The 18,078-nt window shown below is 41.5% G+C and overlaps 1 pseudogene across 1 annotated transcript; it reads right to left on the bottom strand.

The window, feature by feature from the left end:
• Window positions 1-6,887: 6,887 nt before the first annotated feature.
• On the bottom strand, window positions 6,888-12,425 carry LOC308350798 (ADP-ribosylation factor-like protein 4A; annotated as a pseudogene). The gene is made up of 3 exons: window positions 12,315-12,425; window positions 7,554-7,744; window positions 6,888-7,372 (listed from the first exon to the last, which is right to left on the bottom strand). The product of its transcript is annotated as an ADP-ribosylation factor-like protein 4A (transcript).
• Window positions 12,426-18,078: the final 5,653 nt, after the last annotated feature.

Below are 18,078 nucleotides of genomic sequence, written 5' to 3'. Positions count from 1 at the left end.
TGAGCCCTGCAACAGGGTCCCTGCTCAGCAGGAAGCCTGCTGCTTCTCTCCCATTCCCCCTGCTTGTGTTCTCTTACTGTGTCTCTCTCTGTCAAAGAATAAATAAAATCTTTGGGGAAAAAAAATATATATTACACTTGAGATTCTTCTATTTTTAAAATGTTATATCCACTTCTTTATAACAAGCTGTTCTACCACCTGACAGAAAATTCTCCAGAAAAGTGCATTCATGTCCTCTCGAATATTCCATGTTCATAACCCCTAAACACATATTGCAGAGCCCAGGTAATATGAGTGTTCTGTAAACAAACACACAAAAAGTTTGTTTTTTTCTAATGGGAATGGCTGGCTGAAGTATGTGTTTGTTACATAACGTGTTGTAGGTGAGTTTCATTGGACAAAATCTGGGCAGCTCAGTTCTTTGGAAGAGCTGTTGCTGTGCTGAAAAGGCAGATGGATCCACTGTGGCCTCTCCTCCCCACCCATCCTGGGCCAGGGAACGATGTGTTTGGGGGGTCTTAAAAGGACTGTGCAGGGAATTGGAGATTTTCTGTTTACATTGAGGGTACCCTGAAAGAAATAGCTTAAGGTCCCTGGCCGAAGTCCTGTGGCGCTGCCTTAGTTTTTGCTGACATCTGCTGGTATCTGGATGTAAGTAAGCTCTGCTGCTGCTACTTAATGCTTAATCTCTTTACTTCTAAATTACACTGTGAACACCGGTAATTACATTGAAGTGGGATATTTTAAAGAACCCTGGAAGTAGAAAGGTTTCTCTTTATAACATTCTTAGGTCTCACCCAGCAGGACTCAGCCAGGTTTCTTTTTTTAGGAGTATAAGTGAGGATATGAAAATATGCACAGGCACTTCTGTATTTCACTTATTTTTATAAAGTCAAGAGACTTGGGGAAAATAATGCTTTTATCTACTTAGAAATCATCAAACACTCCGTTGAACATTTAGTTTGAAAGGCATAATAAATTCCTATAGAATTTATACCCCCAATTTATAGATTATTTGTAATGGCATAGTTGTGAGGGTTGACTACTTTTACCAAGATAATTTAACTTCCAGAAGATGAAGGAGATTTACCAGATAAAACGTTATTAACTCAGTTGAGTTAGTAATACTGCATCTTCAAGTGCAGTTTGAAAGTATTTAATCACAGCCCTATCAATGGCACTTAAACTAAGTGTATTAATTTTTTTTTCCCCTTAAAGCCATGAGGGAAAAATTTCTTAGTGAGACACTTAATGATTTTAAAACTTCAGTTTCCTTATTTCATATCACTGCAAGCAAACAACTGTTTTATTAAAGAGTTGCCATAATCTTCAGCTATGGTTTTGAGATAAATGGCCTTATTAAAAGTAAAATGCTTACAAACACTTTTAGAATGTCCAAAACCCTCCAATACTCCCAACTTTGCTAGATAATGCATGATTTTCATTGTAAACGCTCTGGATGATCCTTCTTTTACTCATTTCTTTGTTCAGAGGCACATTTTGAGGCGAGGGCACACTTCTTTAATAAATGAAAACTAGACCCAGGTCAGAGTTGCAGAATTTTTGTTCTTTCAAGAGAACTTCTCTGAAACCAGGATGGAAGAATACGGCCAATAAGAGGAAACGATTCAGCATAAGTTTCCCTTTGTTACCAACAACGAATCAGTCACATTAAACAACTTGAGAAATACACATTAAATTTTGGTTTTAATTATATTTTGGTAGCCCAAGTTTGTGATTTAGACTTCAAGGTAGTATTTAGTTATTTTTTTTTTTTTTTAATTGAATCGGTTAGTTGGTAGCATAAGATCAAGTAATGGTGGCAATACTGACTGGTACCATGTGAGTGGGTTCTGCTAGGTTTTGGGTGAAGTACAAATTTAATCTTGGCGTTGAGAGGTAAAACGATTCGGGAATGTTCAGTGAATTCTGGCATCATTAAGGGTTTTTAAGTAACAAACTCATGCTTTCCCAGAGGTTAGTTAACCTTTTGATTTGGGCTGAACTTTCCCGTTTTTCAGTTCAGTTTAGTATAGTGAAATCAGACCAGTCATTAAGATTTTATTTATTTACTTATTTATTAGAGAAAGAGCACGGTGCAAGTACTCCCACCAGCAGGGGGAGGGGGAGAGGGAGAGACGGATTCTCAAGCAGAACACTGGAGCAAGGAGCCTGACATAGGGCTCCATTTCATAACTCTGAGATCATGACCTGAGCTGAAACCAGTAGTCGGATGCTTAACTTCCTGGGCCACCCAAATGCCCCTAGATCAGTTATTAAAAGAGAACCTGGAGGGCCAGTCTGATGATGTGGAGAAAACGATCACTTGAGGTGGGTTGGTGTTTTTTTTTTTTCCTTTTTGGTAAATGAGGTTTTTAAAATTACCAACATGCTTTTGTCATTTATGACTTAGTGAAGGGGACTATGCAAAGAGCCCTTCTGCATAAAATATGGGCCCTACAATCTGGTGCATGCAAATAAGATGATTTTCCAAAATAATATATAGCTTATGGCTTTTCTAAATTTGGCCACAAGACTTACCTATAGCAAATACTGAAAGGGAAACATTCCCAAAGCTTTTCAGCAAAAGTTTCCAACTCATCCCCAAAAGTTAGAGTTGAATAAATGTTTAATTTGTCCTTGATGTCTCTTTGTATCGAAGAACTTCACATAGATTTAAGGGTCAGAGAACAGCTAAACATCCCTAACAGACCAACCTTCCCATTGTGTGACATACCCACAGCCCATGTTAGGGCCCTCAGACCTTTAGGAAGGGGAATGGCCCTAGAAGATTCTTACTCTGCATTTTGTTTTCCCCTGGTCCCAACTGGTTGACCTTGGTAAGAGACCTGACCCAAGGGAAGCCAGTTCGGCCAGCAAAGCTTACAAGTTAAGGGAACATCATCACCAAGTGATGAAAGAGTTTGAGCCAATCAGATGCTCTCAAAATTTTAGACAAGATAGAGGAGAAAGAATTCAGCGGTTTGTACAAGGGGAGATGAAAGGACAGAATTGCTAAGGCATACTAGGGTTCTAGACCTACACACTGGGGAGGCAATAGCTCTGGAAGCTGTCACTGAGTCTCCAGAGCTGCTGTCAGATTCATACGCCTGTTGTATCTTGAAAATATCCACTCGGTGAAACCTGGCCACAAAGTCAAGATTCCATAATTTTCATTATGTATCCTTGCAACAAACACTCGATTACTTAAGAAAACCTTAATGAGTGCTTTCACCTGAGGAGGCTTACTAACAGACCCCTACTCTTTTTTTTTTTAGATTTTATTTATTTATTTGACAGAGATCACAAGTAGGCAGAGAGAGGAAAGGAAGCAGACTCCCCGCTGGGCAGAGAGCCCAATGTGGGGCTCGATCCCAGGACCCCAGGGTCAGGATCATGACCTGAGCTGAAGGCAGAGGCTTTAACCCACTGAGCCACCCAGGCGCCCCGCCCCCTACTCTTCTGATTAATAAGAGACTTGAGAGTGGAGGTGTAGTGTTACACTCCTGCGTGTGTTAGCATTGTGTCACTGGAGAACTCTAGTCCGGTGGTTCTCGAATTTGTGCAACCGTCAGAATCAACTGAAGGGCTTGTTAAACCACAGTCTGCAGGGCTAGGGTTGAACCCAGTTTCTGCTTTAGTAGGTCCGGAGTAGGGACAATTTGCATGTCTATCACATTTGTAGGTAAGGTTTGTAGGTGAGGTTGAAGTGGCTAGTCTGGAAACCAAGCTTGAAGAACCACTGCTCTACAACGGTGATTCTCAGCCTTGGATGCACATAGGAGTAACCTGTGGAACATCAAAAAAAATACCTTTATCTGGGCCTCACTCCCAGATATCTGGTTTAATTGGCCTGGGGTTTGGCTTCAGCATTGGGAGGCCAACTCCCTTCTGGCTCTCTGGAGATCCCTCAGAATTTAAGTGGGTGACTGGGATGGTTGGTTTTCTGTGGCACCTCAGGTAGACGATGGTATCCAGTTTTTCATCAAACACTACTCTAGATTTGCTATGAAAGTATTTAGATCTGATTAACATATACATCAGACTTTTAATTAAGCAGATTACCTTCCATAATGGGAGTGGGCATCATCCAACCAATTGAAGGTTTTAAAAAGATGGATGAACCCCAAAGAAGAATGAATTCTGCCTCCGAACTGCCTTCAGACTCAAGCTGCATCGGCAACTCTTCCTTACACATTTTGGACTTGCCAGCCCCACAATCATGCGAACCAATTGCCTAAAAAATCTGTGTGTGCCTTTCCGTGTCTCTCCCTGTCTCTTTGAATCTATACACATACACCTTCTTTCATTTCTCTGGAGAACCCTGGTTAATACAATAACCCAGTTAGTCTCTATTCCAAATTGTTTCCCAGAAAGATCCTGGCTCTAAATCAGAGTGTGATTCCTTCATTAGATTTTTTTTTTCTTCTTCTATATCTCTGGCTTTAAGTGAGTCTGTGAATAGGTTAACTCAATCATTTTCACTCCTTTTTACTATCCATATTATCAAATTCCATTTAGTTCCTCCTTGGAACATTTTTTTTTTTTTAAGATTTTATTTATTTGAGAGAGAGAGCATGAAAGGAGAGAGGGTCAGCGGGAGAAGCAGATCCCTGCTCAGCAGGGAGCCTGATGGGGGACTCCGTCCTGGGACTCCAGGATCATGACCTGAGCTGAAGGCAGTTGCTTAACCAACTGAGCCACCCAGGTGCCCTCCTTGGAACATTTCTGAATATGCCTTGGTTTTTTGGGTTTTTTTTGTTTGTTTTTCACTTTTATTTTGTCTTCACCATCCTGGTTAAATAAAGCTCAGTAGTGTTTTGCATGCTTAGTATCAATTCCACCTTTTGGTGTCAGCACCACAATGGGCCTTTGAGCAACCACCCGTGTACTCTCAGCCCGTGTTCAGGTGGCATTGACCTCACTTTGTGATTCCAGGGGTGGGCACATCACCAAGTCCTGGCCTTTGAGAGTGCAGCATCTCCCCAAATTTGGTGATTGTTTCAAGGGTGAAATGATCAGCTGAGCCAACCAAAGCCAGTAAACGTCAGCATTGCTGGGCCCAGAGAAAAAGAGATACTTATTTTTTAGTGAGAGTTTCTAATGTTACAGATAAAGGACTGGACCTGTTGGTGGCTTATCCAGACACCACCACTTAAGAATCGACCTTAGAGTGAAAGCAACATAGGTAAAAGCAGAAGCCACAGACAGGCAGGATTTGGGGACCTGGATCCGGCTATGTCTGAAGTCAATCCCGGACTATTCAGTCATACGAGCCAGTCGTTTTCACTTTTTTCTCCATGATTGTCCATTAAGTTAAAGTAGTGACCAGGTGGAGAGTTAACTATTCAGACCAGGCTCAAAACCATGAGAGCTCAAGGGTAAAATGGCCTGTTTAAAATGCATGCCCTTGGAATGTCAGTGCATTTTATTTATTTATTTACTAAGATTTTATTTGTTTATTTGACAGACAGAAATCACAAGTAGACAGAGAAGCAGGCAGAGAGAGGAGGAAGCAGGCTCCCTGCTGAGCAGAGAGCCTGATGCGGGGCTCGATTCCAGGACCCTAGGATCATGACCTGAGCGGAAGGCAGAAGCTTTAACCCACTGAGCCACCCAGGCGCCCTGTCAGTGCATTTTAAAGAAGGAGCACAAGTAGCTGTGACCTACAGCCACATCTTTATTCCTCCTCCAAATTCTTGCAGAAGCTCCTCACTCTCTAGTTCTTGTGGACCTTAACTCAACCTCCTTTGAAGGATGAATGTAGCAAAGACTATGGTAATTTGCCACTAGGGTCTGAAATTCTATAATAAAAAATGAGAGGCTTATCATTAAGATATCAGTGTTTGGTGTTTTGATTGGTATTACTTGCTCTTAAAGCACTTAGAATGTTTGAGAATTGTTTGTTTGTAAACCTGATGCGTTTTCTCTGTAACCCTATGTCTCGTAGTTAGAACTCCCTCCTAGGTTAAATGATCAGAAATGTTTAATAGCTGAATCTGAGTTAATTGACTTGTCAAGCAATTAAAGATATATTGTTGCCTCAAATTAGTGATTTATAATACATTTCTAGCAAAGTGAAATTTAAGCATTAACAGCTTCAGTTCTTCCCTTCTGCACTGAGCAGGGCACTTAATTCTATATGTTGAAGTAGAGAATGTGAGGCAGTGATTTGAACCAGGGAAGGGGAATAAGACACAGTTCAGCCTTTTCTGTGTGTCCCTTCCAATGATAATAGTGCCAAAAAACGAAATGTACAGTGACCTTCTGATAATGGTATTTTAGAAAGCTGGATATTCTAAATCACTTATGATAGGGATATTTGGATGCTTTCATTTTTTTTATAATCTATACTTATATATTTTTAAAACTTTTTTCAGTTTTGAAATTAAATAAAACAAAGCATAGATTATCTTTGTCATGAATTTCACAGGTTGATGTATTTCTCACATTTTTGGGTTTTTTTGTTTTGTTTTGGTTTGGTTCCAATATATCTTTGTAGGGATATCATCTATTTCCTTGGGAAAATATAAACCTCTAACATTTGTATAATTTATTTATTTATTTTCACTCTTCAAAATCTTATTTCACTAACTTCAGGTCCAATTTCCATAACTGTTTTCTGGTCAATTTACTGTCCATGCTTGGCTTCCTAGAATGGTAGTACCAAAAGATTTGTTGGGTAGGGAGAAGAGACCATTTTAAGAAGCACCGCATTTACTCATCTTCCACAAGGCAAAAGAGTTGAGCATCTGATTGTTCAACAAAACAAGGCTTTCTCAGCATCCAGGAGGGCAGGCAAGCAAACCAGACTGCAGACAGTCTTGCATTTGTCAACATCAAACCAGAGAAAACCTACTCCACACAGATATGAAAAGGATCACAATTCATCTCTTCTTTTTCTGTTGCCACAACATTTTTCTTCTTTTAATAATCATATCATGTCATTTCTCAAATCCTTCCTTTAGTCCATCTCCTATGATTGCACAGGTGAGCTGCAAATGCCAGGGAGTTAATGAGCTCGATTCACCCATAGAATTTCTCAATTTCCAACAGAGACAGTGAATTACTCAGGTCTTGTTTGTTAGCAGCTCCAAGTATGGGGACTCTCTGATTTTCTGATACCCTGGTTATTTTATGAAGTTCAGTTGTGGCTTCTCCCATTCTTTCAACATCAACAGGGTCTACCACAAACACAATGCCGTCCGTGTATCTGGTATATGACTTCCACAGTGGCCCTAATTTCTCCTGGCCACCTACATCCCAGAAGTGAAAAGTGACTGTTTTAGAATTTCCCAAGGTTACCTTAATTTTTTCAGTGTTAAATCCTTTGGTAGGTACAGTATTTACAAATTCATTGAACCGCAGGTGTCTTGGGCCACCTGGGTGGCTCATTGGTTTGGGCCTCTGCCTTTGGCCGGGGTCATGATCTCAGGGTCCTGGGATCGAGTCCCACATCGGGCTCTCTGCTTGGTGAGGAGCCTGCTTCCCCTTTCTCTGCCTGCTTGTGATCTCTCTCTGTCAAATAAATAAACAAAATCTTTAAAAATAATAATAATACAGGTGTCTTTCCAGCACAGTCCAAACCTAGAATAACAATGAGAAAGGACTGAAATGAAGGCAGGCTGAACAGAAGTCTAGTCTGAGTCCATTCCCCATTTCCACGTGCAAATAAGTGATCCAAATTGAAATGCTTTCTTACTGCTTTAGTACTGCTCTGCCTAGGAGATCTAGCTTCAAGACTCTGGAATTGGAGTCTGGGTCCAAATGAGAAAGCATTTGGTAAGTGATTTTTACACAGGGTTTTGGGGGGAGAAGCACCCCACGTCCGCTCAGCTTAGCTCTCCACGCAGCTCAACATTTGTATAATTTAGAGACATATTTGGATTGTTAAACCTTTGCTATTAGCCAAAACTTTGGTAAAAATAAACACACTTCAGGAAAAAAAAAACAACCCTGTTCTTATACTTCTACCTTGTTGACTTTTGGGCGTCTTCTTTTTTTTTTTTTTTTTTTACTTTTGGGCTTCAAATCTAAAAGAACTGGTTCTATACAATTAAGAATTGGGACAGACTTTATAATATAGTACCATTTTATACTCTTAGCAACATGCTACCCTTGATAGGTGTTCTCTCATTTCATCTTCCCACCTGTCCTACTTAGCTGCCACTTTTTCTTTTTCAATTACACAGTACAGTATTAGCAATTATAGTCACCCTATTTTATGTTAGATCCTGAGACCTTATTCATCATATAAACTGAAAGTTTGTATCCTCTTACCAACCTCTCCGTATTTCCCCTGTACACCGGTCCCCCGACCACTCCCACTGCCCCCGCCCAGTCCCTGGTAACCACTTTTCCATGCTCTGTTTCCAAGAGTTTTGACTTTGTGTTTGTTTGATTCCACATATAAGTGTTAATCATGAAATACTGTCTTTGCCTGGCTTATTTCACTTAAGCTGCTACTTTTCTCATTATGATTTAACAAATGAAGAAACTGAAGCTCAAATAATTCAGTAACTTGCCTAAGGTCACATACTTCATAGATGAAAGAGAAGTGAATCACATGGAGTCTACTTGACTCCAAAGGTCAAATGCTGACCTATATTCACTGTATGTATTTGTTTTCCATTTAACTTATGAATGTGAACTTCCTATACAGGATTCATTGGAACTATTTGATTCTGATGGTTTAGGCATTATTATGGCTTGTTAACATAGTTATGATTCTAGTCAGGTATTATAGTTTCCTTAAGGTGTGTCCTGTAGTCCCCAGCATTCAGACACCTCCATAAAAATGGATGGAAAATGATTGCTTGGCCGGTTCCAAAATGTCTTTCGGCTTCCATTCTGAGGAGTCACTTTGAAGAATAAAATATACACCTGATAAACGATAAAAACAGCTTTTCATTATGTCATTGGGCACATAATTTTACTTTTGTTCTGACGTTTAAATCCTTTGTATCCATCTCCAATGTACGATGCCCATATGCCCATAAGAGGGCGATGTTTTACTACAAACTTCCAGTGAAACATCCTCCAACCTGCTTTGGACAAAGTATACAATTTAGAAACAAAATTTCTTAAGGTTAAATTGGAGTTCCATTTGCTTGAACACCATTTGCTTAAACCCTTTGGGGGGAAAGTATTTCTTCTAAATATTATATAGAGAAGAGAAAATTTTTCTTTCTCAACCATTTCATTTTTTTTAATTTTTAATGTTTTTATTTTTTTATAGACATATAATGTATTTTTATCCACAGGGGTACAGGTCTGTGAATCGCCATCAACCATTTCATTTTTATATAAGTTGTTATTTCAGCTGGAAATCAAATATTTTATTGAAGTAGATTGTAGTGGAATATTCTAGAACCAGTCCACACTTCAATTATAAGTATTTGTACAATCCAGAGAAAAGAACACAGGTTTTGGCGTTAGAAAAACCTGAATTTGAATACTGTCTCTATTCCTTCCTGGCTCTATGACTTTGCATAAGTTACTTAGTTTCTAGAGGATTCAGTTTTCCCCACATGTTAAGACATGAACAGTGGTACCTATAGGATAGCAATGTTGTGAGGATTAAATGTGCCTGCTTCAGAACCTAATACAGATGCTCAGTAAATGGCAATGTTCTACAGTTCTGAAAAATCAGCCGATCAAAGCAGAGTTACATGAAATTTTCTTTTAAGATGAGCCTTGGTCATTTCTATCCCCTGTTGCATTAAGCACAACACTTGGCACATACTACACATTCAATCAATTTTGTTAAATAAAATATTTTAAAATATAAAAAAGTTACACTGGGGAAAGCAGGAAGCTGGAGATAAACTGGTAGTATGGTCGGCCAGATGTATTTCTCCTTTCTTTCCTTTTTTCCTTTCCCCTCACTGCCTCCAATAAAAGAAGTTAGTCCCCTCCTTTCTTTGAATAAGGAAAGGGAGTTCGACCAAGTAAGAATTAGGTTTCGGAAATGAAGAGGAAAAGGAATAAAAGAAAGTGTTTTGTTTGCTGTCCTCTGTTTTTTCTTTGGTAGGTAAGAATCTGCCGAAGGAAGGCAATGGCTTGGGGCCACAAGAAGTGCAGTGTCCAGAGCCTGGGCCCCAGGAGGCAACCGCCACAGGTGTCAAAGGCAGATGCCAAGGGGACCTGGTTCTGTGGCAGCGCAGCCAGTGGTGAGCTCTGAGAGGTGCAGGACAGCAACCACACATCAACTCTCCTTGCTCTCTCCCCTTTGCTCATCCCTCCTTTTTCTGGGAAATCCTTAGCAAACTGAGCCCAGAATAGAAAAAGGGGAGTGGCTGCAGGTCCTGTCACTTTGCCTGCTGTTGGCCTTTGGTCTGGGTACTCACACCCCGGGCCCAGCTGCGTCTACTCCCAGCAGGTACAATGTGTCAGCTCCAATGACCCGTGAAGGTCATCATGATTAAACAACCAGAAGATGTAAATGATGACACTTCTCAACAGGAGGAAATCACCCCTAACTGACAAATATGGCTGCCACTGAGGGCTTAAAAAAAGAAATTTTGTACAATGATGCTCATCACACGTATAACAGCAAAATTTGCAGACTAATTTTCCAACGAGAGGAAAACTGGTGAATAACTAATGGTATAATATTTATGTATTATAAATATTTAACCATATAGGTTGGGTGGAAAAATTTTAATGACATGGGGCAATGTTCATGAAGTCAATTTTTTTTAAGGTGGAGTACAGAACAAAGTAAACAGGACAATCTCAAATTGTTAAAAAGCAAAATGAAGCAGAAAAACAGGGACTTCAAAATGCTAAGAGAATTTATCTTTGGTTGGATGTTATTTTTTTTTCTATCATATGTTGTACAGTTTTCAAATTTCCTGTATGGAACACTCTAATCAAAAAAACACAGCTTTGGGGCGCCTGGGTGGCTCAGTGGGTTAAGCCTCTGCCTTCGGCTCAGAGCATGATCCCAGGGTCCTGGGATCGAGCCCCACATCGGGCTCTCTGCTCAGCAGGGAGCCTGGTTCCCTTCCTCTCTCTCTCTGCCTGCGTCTCTGCCTAATTGTGATCTCTGCCTGTCAAATAAATAAACAAAATCTTTAAAAAAAAAAAAAAAAAAACACAGCTTTACAAAAAGCTGGTAGAAGTTGTTGATGCTAATGGTTTGTATCCACTGTCGTATAGCAGATGAGGCTTGGGTCTTGTGGTCAAAGATTAAAGGTCTTCAGCAATTCTCTTGACAACCGTGACCCTCATCTTTTGCATCCTTAAAATGGGCATAATTTAATGGGGTGGAGGTAGTGGGTAGGGACTTCATTCAGTTGTGATCATTAAGTGAGATGATATATGCAAACACCTTTGCTCAGTTTACTGTTTGGTACAGAGGAAACATTCAATCAACTAAAATAATTATTATTAAAGAGCAGAACAGAGGAGTTGTTACCAAATACCTTTGCCCAACCCCCACCGCCCGCCTGCCCACGAGGCACATTCTCTCTTGCAAGAGAGAGCACAGGTACTCAGACCTGGGCGTAAGTGTGCATCTCTCAGCTGGGCTATCCAACTCAGCCCTCTACCACTGAGACCCAGAGGGCAAGAGGAAACAAAACAAATGTGAGCCACATCAGGGATTTAGGTTAAGTGCTTCTTTCGAAATTTTATAATAGTGTTCTGTGTAGACAGAAACTCCAGAGGTAAAATAATATCAGCGTAATCCCTTCCATGCGGAACCCAAAGTGAGAAGCTCCTGGGAGTATCTAGGCCAAGGCCACCTTGCAAATTCTGACCATGGCTGGATTTGCCCAATGTACTTCACCCCTCCCGTGGCCCCACCTCGTGCCTCGGTTCCCACCCGCATGGCCTGAAGCCCCAGAAACTATTTATTATCAGGCCCCATCAAGGGGAACTCCTCAAAAATTTTCTGAAAAACAGAATTTGGAGAGCCTCCAAAGATTATCACATGAACCACCCTGAGATGTTTTGAAAATCCAGAATCAAAGTAAAAGATCATTAATTTTTGTAGTAATAAGTACGAGCCCGGCCCCATGCTGCGTTGTAACACACGGCCGTAGAAGGTATGTGATTCAATTATTTCCATTTTGTGGACGCATGAAAACTCGATGAGGTAGTTCTGTTTTGTTCCCTCCTCTGTCTCAGTACCTACAACACCGGCCACCCTCTGAGTACTCAGTGAACATTTGTGGAATCAATGAACGGAGCTAAGCAATTTTCGTAAGCCACACAGCAGGTAAGTCACACCCAGAGTGTGAAGCCAGAGTCACACCCAGGCCAACCTAACTCCACAGACTGAGTCCTTAGCCACTGCTTCTGTTTACCTTTCTCCCACCAACGACCTCCGTCTGGGAAAGAAGACAAGGGCCTTGCTGGTGGAGGTATTTCCCTGCTCGACACTTACAGTTGGCACGTCCGTAGATACGACTGGACATAGTGATTTCTCCAGGGTCAGTGTTTAGACATTACTAACAGGATCCAGGTGTCCTCTCCTTTGGGAATGTATTTACATATAAGCTGGAAAAGCCGAAGCCTTCTATATAATTCTCCAGGCTTTCTGTAATAATGCAGAATGATAAATTATGGGCTACTTACCAAAAAATGCCTAGATGCAGGCAAACATATTTCTATTATCATTTAGCAATTGCTTGAGGGCTTTGAAAGCCTCTGGAATACAGGCAGTTGAAGAAGTGTCCCCTAAGAAATTATCAAGATGAGGGCTTGGAAGTTAAATGCACTTCCTCTACCTTTTAGGCTCTATCTATTTGAAGGTGAACAGATTGAGTTGCATTTCTCTGTGTGATTAACATCAAGCACCCTGTGTTGGTTGAAAAGGTTCATTATCTGGAAAAGAACTTAAAAGGCAGGATGGACAACTTCAATTTAGATAATTGTTGGCTGTGATGGAGTGCTCTTCAAATGGGTCTGCGTGGGGCGGGGGGGAGGAGTGACATCCACCAAGCACTGGAAAGGCTTTCAGAACCCACAGGCAGCAAATACCTAAGTAGAGGAAGCATGATATATGGGACCAGAAACCCTGGTTTCAGCTCCAGCTCCATCACTTACTAGCTTGGTGGCATTAAGCAGAATCAATCAGAGTCTCTGAGGTCAGTTTTCCCATCTGTAAATGCAGGAATGACCAGGCCTGATTTTCAGGTTGTTGGAAGGATCAAGCGACACCACTGAGAATGCCCGGTAAATGTTCCCATCAGGCTTACGAAGCAGATTTAGGAGGATTCAAAGATGAGCAAGACGGTTTTCTACAACCTGAAGTTAATACAGTATCTTAAGGGCCTCTTTAAGAAAAGAATACAAGATTAGAAGTAAAAAATAAATACATTGTCTTGGAAGGGGCTTTGTTGGGCTTGCAGGAAATGCACCTGTGTCTCCATGAGAAGTGGAGTAATAGTGCTCAGGAGCCTGGATTAAGGAGGTGCAGGACCTGAGTTCAAATCCTGACTCAGCTGTGTGACCTCGGGCAAGTTATGAAACCTCGGTGGGTCTCAATTTTTCATCTGTAAAAATTTTTCACCTGTACTGAGGAGTAAATAACTTCATATAGGCAGTGGTGGGGTGCCTGGGTGGCTCCATCATTAAGCATCTGCCTTCAGCTCAGGTTATGATCCAAGGGTCCTGGGATGGAGCCCACATTGGTCTCCCTGCTCGGTGGGGAGTCTGATTCTCCCTCTCCCACTCCCCCTGCTTATATTCTCTCTCTCTCTGTCAGATAACTAAGTCAAAATCTTTAAAACAAATAGGTAGTGGTGTCAGCCCATAGTAAGAAATCTGCATATCTGGGGCACCTGGATGGCTAGTCAGTTAAGCGTCTGCCCTCGACTCGGGTCATGATCCAGAGTCCTGGGATCACGTCCTTCATCGGGCTCCCTGCTCAGCGGGGAGTCTGCTTCTCCCTTTCCTTCTGTCCCTCTCCCTGCACGTTCTCTCCCTCTCTCTCACTCTCTCTCAAATAAATAAATAAAATCTTCCTAAAAAAAAAAAAAAAAGAAGAAATCTACATATTTGCCACCACCATTTTTAAAAATTGTTCTTTCAAGGATCTTTTCCCTGGAAGAATGGAATATAACAAGTACAAATATTACTTAAGACAGAGTATGGTAAATGCCCTAAGGAAGTACAAACCATCAGTTCTGGGAGTCAGAGAAGACATTTCTTCTTGGGGGAGTCAGAAAAGGCTTCTTAAAGGACAAATGGGAAAGGTTGCAAAAGGCAGCACATTCTGGGTAGAGGAATGGCCCACACACAGGCTTGAAAGGGAGACCGAGTTGGACAGGGGAGACCGGGGAGACAGGGGAGACCGACCTGGAAAGGCAGATTTTGGCCATAGTGTGAGGGGCTTTGGGTACCCAGATGAGGGGATGCAAGCAGTGGAGAGCAGGTGAGAGGTTGTGGGCTTGAGGAAGGTAAAACCAGGAGCATTAAACCAGAAGGGATGAAATGGGTTTGGTGCCATTTCATCATCCTGGCTAGCGGTCACCAAAGTGACTGGGGTCCTCCTACATTAGCAACTCAGGCAATTTGGAATATGCCTCCAACAACATTGGGAGGGCAGTCATTTCTCTGATATGTGAAAAGAGAACTCCTAGCTGATAGTTCTCCCATTCATATTAGTGGCTGAGTGGAGTTTCCCATTCTGTTACATCAGTATGAAAGATGGGGCTGGGGGGTTGGAATTATGGTTCACCCCAGGCCAGAGCCTTGCACTCATAGGCTCCCACACAGAAGGGCTTCTCTGGCATGTGCATATCCTTTCTCCCAGTGGAATTTTGCCATGCCCTCTCATAGAAGATAAACATTTGGCAAGATAGCTTTTGCTGTTACCTTTTGGGGTATATTTCCTTGAGAAATGAAGTGCTTTCATATAGCTGGCTGGCATTTAGTTTTCTCCCCAGGCCAGTGGGGCTATTGTGCAGGGCACTGCATACAACCAGAGTGACCGTGTGTGGTAGCCCGGCCACCTGGTCAGGGCCTCACCGCGGAGGACATTCTGAGGGTTGTTGCCAGGTGTTTCCTCTCCTCTGGGAAAGGCAGCTTTTCCGTGTTCCCCTGGGGATTCTGCCTCCCTGGCCTCAGTTCTCCCACTAGTGGGCACCTCTGCCAAGCCCACCAGTAGCCTTCCCTGAAATGCTTAGAGCTGAAACTAAGGAGAGGATACGCCTCCTCCGGGTGGTGGAAGAAACAGAATTTGAAGAGTGGGAGCACCCATCAACCAGGTTCCCAGCCCCTGGAAGAAGGCAGTCTATCCAGCAGAGAAGGGTGCCACCCCAGGAGAAAGGTCAAGTCTTGGTTGAAATTGAGTCCTTTTCCAATTTGCCCTGAGGACTAATTTCACACTCATTCTACTCTAGGTTGTGTGTAATGCCCTTTCTTTTCCCTAAACTATTCTGGGCTGGACTTCTTTCACTTTTGATCTAGGGGTCCTGATTCATATACCTGTCCCTTACCCCGTGCTCATCAATAAGAACTTGTTCAACCTTTTCCCCTTCTTTTCAGTGTCCTAAGGATTGAACAGATGACCTCATCACTGCTGACATAGAGAACAATGTGTTAACCCTTAATGATCACAGGAAGCACTCACACACTACTTTTCAAATTTCAAAATAATTTTTCAATCAGTATTTCACCCAATCCACAAAACCTCAGGAAGTGAGGGCGGTTATGCTCTTCCTTACTTTACAGAGGAGAAAAGTCAGGACTGGATTAATTAATTAACTTCTGACACACAAGAATTTTTGCCTAAATCCCACGCCCCCACCCAGTTATTTCCTGGCAGACTGTAAATTTCAACCCATACCCTTGTCTCCAAATCCAGTATATACTTTCCCCAATACCTTCTTACATGAGGAAGTGACCTAAAGCTTTGACTTTGGGTTATGGTGAAAGCCAATGAGGAAGATGGTGTGGTCAAGGAGACTTTCATAGGATTTTCAGAGCTCTCTGGTTAGGCAACTTTCTACTCTGCCTACAAGAAAAGGGGTAGTGCTGTTGCTTACGTTTGGAGGGATCAAAGGAAATAACACTTGGGCCAAGACAAGGATGAAGCAAGTGAGGAGGGAAGGCAAGTAGGAAACACCTATATTCAGGGTCATGCAAGGGTTTGCCCTGGCCCTGTGATACCATTAAGGTCATAGCTGCAAAATTCGGACTTCAAGTGTCTATGAATAAAGACCCCCTGAAATAAAGGCACCACTTCTACATGAAAGTAAATGTTTGGTGGTATGTTGAATGAAGAATCAGATGACTGGAAGTAAGCACTAGTAGTCCACTCTGTCATGCCTGGCATTTAGACCTCATTGTTCTAATACCTTTGCTCAGTAATTGATTCACTTAGCTAATCACTCTCTCAAGAAATGTATTTTTTGCACTCATCCTGACACATAAATGTCCTAGTGAAGGAAAATTATAATCACATTCTGTTCGGAACCTAGCAAAACCCAAACAAATACTAAAAATCAATATTTTTAACCCTAGAGTAGATCCTAGAGATAATCTATTTCAGGGTGCATTTCTGTTACTTTTGACTGGAGTCCCAGTTACTATACCTACGCTTTTAGGCTGTTGTTATTGATCAAAACTTACTTGTTCTGTTTCCCTTTCTCTCAGTGTCAGGAAATTGAAAATGATAGTGCATAAGTGGCTTTCTCAAGGTCATGTAGCCATGCAGTGTATAATCGTGGATTAGAATCCAGGTCTCCTGAAACATAGTGCTCATTCTACTATGCCTCAAGTCCTAGAGGGTTATTGTCGAAAGTACCAAAATTTTTTATTACTGATCATTTCATATATATAGTACTTAGAACTTTTCTAAGTGCTTTCACATTTGGTATTTCATTTCCAACTCACAAAAGTTTTGTGAGCAAATTGTACCTATGATAAAGATAAGAAAACTGAGGCACATAGTAAAGGTTATGTGACTCATTTAAGGGAATATACTAAGAAAATAACATAGCTGTTGTTTTCCTTCATCATTGTTCATGTTTTTCCCTACCAAATAACATAGCAAGCCAAACATATCTACAATTACTTGTTTGTTTAATAACCGTTCTCTCCTATCCTGTATTAGCTATCTATTGCCATATAACAAATTACCATGAAACTTAGCACCTTCAAATAACAAATTCTTATTACCTCACTGTCCCTGTGGGGTTGTCAGTTGAGTTGTCACTCAACTGGATACCTGTGACTTAAGGTCTCTCCAGAGATTGTCATCAGGTGTCATCTGGGGCTGCAGGCTCATCTGAAAGCTCAACTGAGCAATGATTCACTTCCACACTGTTGGCAAGACTGGGTTCCTCATGGGCCGTTGGATGAAGGCCTCTATTCCCTGCTGGCTGTTGGCCAGAGACCTCTCTTGGTTACCACATAGCTTCTCCATAGGGCAGGGCTCAACATGGCCGTTGGTTTCTCTCAGAGTGAGCACATGAGAGGGCAAAACAGAGATGCGCAAGGCAGAAGCCACAGCACTTTGTGTAACCTAATCATGGAAGTGACATCCCATTACTTTTGCCATGTTCTATTCATTGGAAACAAGTCAAAAGGTCCAGCCCACACTCAAAGGGAAAAGATTACAAAAGGGCATGATGGTCAGGAGTCTGAAACCACAGGAGCCTTTTTAGAGGCTGCCTTTCGCATATCACGTCCTCCAAATTAAGATTACGCCCTCAAGAAGCCTAAGGTGAAATAAGTCTAGAGTTAAGTTTATTATCCTCCAGTTTTAAGGAGAAACATATTTTTATTATAAAGCAGAAAGGACTGCTCTTCCAAAAATTATAGCTGGCAGCTTGTTTGATATTTTGAAGCCATTGTGCAAAGTGGACACGTATCCCAAAGGGATAAATCTGTGATTCTGTCATCCATCTCTCCCTCTCCTCAGAGCATGCTAATTTCATAGCTTGATTTTTTTTTTCCATCTGAACCGAAAGTCTTGCCTTCCAGACAGCAACGAGTGAATGACACTGCCTGCACGTCAGAAATTGCAACTGACATTTCAATTTTGCTTAATTTTTTTTCTTTCTTTGATAGTATTATGGAGAAAATTTACATTTGAATAAAAAGCAAATAGTGCATGTC

The sequence above is a fragment of the Martes martes genome (assembly GCF_963455335.1).
Source record: "Martes martes genome assembly, chromosome: 10".
Taxonomy (NCBI): Eukaryota; Metazoa; Chordata; class Mammalia; order Carnivora; family Mustelidae; genus Martes; species Martes martes.
This window is presented reverse-complemented; position numbering and strand designations above follow the sequence as displayed.